The following is a 3443-nucleotide window of genomic DNA, read 5'->3' as shown; positions in this document are numbered from 1 at the left end:
GCTTGATCTTTTACAGCAAATAGAAACAGTAATAATCTGTAGACATCCTAATCCACTTCTTTATCACGTACTGTGTCAGAAATTTGTAAAAATTCTGCCAGAAACTCAGTAGGTTCTTCATGTGGAAGACCGGAATACTAGCAATTTTGCTGCACCATGATAATGAGCTAAGAATTTAGCTCAAAACTGCTTGCTTTGATGGGAGGTATACAGATGCTACTCCCATATGCAGCCGTAATGGGGTTAGCATAAGACCCCAGAGTCCTTCTGGACTGTTCATTTCCACTTAGATCCATGATGGAGAAAAGGGAATTGATGTGAGTTGCAAATAAAGTATATTTTTATTTTTATTTTATTTAATAATTAAATTCGAAAATAAGGTTAATAATTTAAAAAGAATTGAAAATTAGTTATAGATTTTTTGAAAAGGGAAGAGAGAGAAGAAGAAGGAGTTTCCGAAAATTAAGAGAGAGAAGAGTTAGTTAGGAAGTTTTGAAAAAGAAGGGAGAGAAGATAAGATATTAATTAAGAAAAGATAAGATGAGAAATTAAAAAGATTCGGGAAAACTTTGAATATCAAGATGAACACTGAGAGCAACTTTTGAAAATTTTTTAAGAAAACAGAAACACAAAGGACACCAAACTTAAAAATTTTTATACTTTGAACACTAATAATTCGAAAAAAATGAAAGAAAAATAAGCTTATGCAATTGACACCAAACTTAAAATATGAAACTAAACTCAAACAGAAGACTAAATTATGAAGTTATTGGTTTTGAAAATTTTCGAAAATAATTTAGAAAAATAAGATAAGGATTTTAAAATTATAACCAAAAACAATAATAGAAGACTCTAAACCAAAAAGAAAATTTTTTCCTAATCTAAGCAACAAAATAAACCGTCAGTTGTCCAAACTCGAACAATCCCCGACAACGGCGCCAAAAACTTGGTGCACAAAATCACAATTACACTTTTGCAATTCCGCACAACTAACTAGCAAGTGCACTGGGTCGTCCAAGTAATACCTTACGTGAGTAAGGGTCGATCCCACGGAGATTGTCGGCTTGAAGCAAGCTATGGTTATCTTGTAACTCTTAGTTAGGATATCAATAATAATTCTTAGTTTTAATTGAAATGAGTAAAAGAACATGGATTAAATAATACTTGTTATGCAGTAATGGAGAGCAGGTTGAGGTTTTGGAGATGCTCTGTCTTCTGAATCTCTGCTTTCCTATTGTGTTCTTCTTCACGCACACAAGGCTCCTTCCATGGCAAGCTGTATGTTGGTGGATCACCGTTGTCAATGGCTACCATCTTTCCTCTCAGTGAAAATGGTCCAGCTACGGGTTTCGTAGGGCTAATCATCTGTCAGTTCTCACTAGTGTTGGAATAAGATCCATTGATCCTTTTGCACACTGTCACTGCGCCCAACATTTGTGAGTTTGAAGCTCGTCACAGTCATCCCTTCCCGGATCCTACTCGGAATACCACAGACAAGGTTTAGACTTTTCGGATCTCAAGAATGCTGCCAATTGATTCTAGCTCATACCACGAAGACTCTGATCTCACAGATTTGAATGCTCTGTTGTCAGGAGAGGCAATCAAACTCGTGAACCAGGAACCAAAGAGATACACACTCAATCTAAGGTAGAACGGAAGTGGTTGTCAAACACGCGTTCATAGGTTAAGAATGGTGATTAGTGTCACGGATCATCACATTCATCATGTTGAAGTGCGAGTGAATATCTTAGAATATAAACAAGCGTGATTGAATGGAAAATAGTAGTAATTGCATTAATCCATCGAGACACAGCAGAGCTCCTCACCCCTAACCATGGAGTTTAGAGACTCATGCCGTAGAAGATACAAAATTCAGATGTAAAAAATGTCATGATGTTCAAAATAAATCTCTAAAAGTAGTTTTTATACTCAACTAGTAACCTAGGTTTACAGAAATTGAGTAAGCTAAGATAGATAGTGCAGAAATCCACTTCCGGGGCCTACTTGGTGTGTGTTTGGGTTGAGCACTGAAGCTTTCACGTGCATAGGCTATTCTTGGCGTTGAACTCCAGCTTTTGTGCCAGTTTAGGCGTTTAACTCCAACTTTTATGCCAGTTCTGGCGTTTAATGCCAAAAAAGGGTAAGGAGCTGTCATTAAACGCCAGTTTGCGCTACCAAATCTCGGGCTAAGTATAAACTATTATATATTGCTGGAAAGCTCAAGATGTCTACTTTCCAACGCAATTGAGAGCGCGTCAATTGGGCTTCTGTAGCTCTAGAAAATCCACTTCGAGTGCAGGGAGGTTAGAATCTAACAGCATCTGCAGTCCTTTCTTAGCCTCTGAATCAGATTTTTGCTCAGGTCCCTCAATTTCAGCCAGAAAATACCTGAAATTATAGAAAAATACATAAACTCATAGTAAAGTCCAGAAATGTAATTTTTGCATAAAAACTAATAAAAATATAATAAAAAGTAACTAAAACACACTAAAAACTACATGAAAATATCACCAAAAAGCGTATAAAATATCCGCTCATCATGAATCCAAATTTCTCAATTGAGTTTTTTCGCTTTAGAACGATGATATAACTCATTAATGCTGAAAGGTTTGACGATAATGAGTTATTCGGTAAGTTAAATTTATATAGTTAATGATATTCATGCTAAATACAAGTCATGTTGGGATGAGAATGCACTAATGTTTTAAAATATTTTTTTAGTGTAGATTTTATTGGTGAGGTTGTTGAAAAGGAGGATCCAAAAGATTTAATCATAAATAAAGAAAAAGAACATGGAATGCTTCTTGAACAATAATTGTGTTGTCCTGTATCATTCTTTCCTCAACAAAAGTACTTTGTATTGGCGAGATAATTTGGTCCATGATATCCTTCAATCGACTCACCATCACTTTGGATATGATCTTGAATATGAAATTGCAGCAACTAATCAACCTTAGGTGGTTTAAATTTTCAACTTGCTTGATCTTTGGGACCAAGAACACGTTTTTCATTCACCTCCTCCAAATACATCCCTTTTTGAAGAACCATCTGACCACCGTACATATATCCTTTCCAATGGTTTTCCAATGCTTTTGGTAAAATAGCCAATTCAGTTCGCCTAGTCCTAGGGTTTTCAGGCTTCCTATGTTAAATGTTGCATCTTTTACTTCTTCCTCCAAAATATCTTGCGTTAGCCTCCTCTTCATCTCTTCAGCTACTCTCTTAGGAACGACCTTAGTGGTTTCCTTCAATTCTACTTTTCCTCTTGTTGTAAAAAGTTGAGAGTAGTGCTCCTGAATAAGATTGAGGATTTGGCTCTAGTCTTGCATCCACTCTCCTTCAGTATTTTTTAGCCGCTCTATTATATATTTGTCCCTCCATTAAAATATTGATGCATGAAAGAATGAAATGTTCTTGTCTCCACTCTTAACCTACTTGAGTCT

The sequence above is a fragment of the Arachis ipaensis genome, chromosome B10, assembly GCF_000816755.2.
Source record: "Arachis ipaensis cultivar K30076 chromosome B10, Araip1.1, whole genome shotgun sequence".
Classification (NCBI taxonomy): Eukaryota; Viridiplantae; Streptophyta; class Magnoliopsida; order Fabales; family Fabaceae; genus Arachis; species Arachis ipaensis.
Note: the sequence above shows the minus strand (reverse complement) of the source record.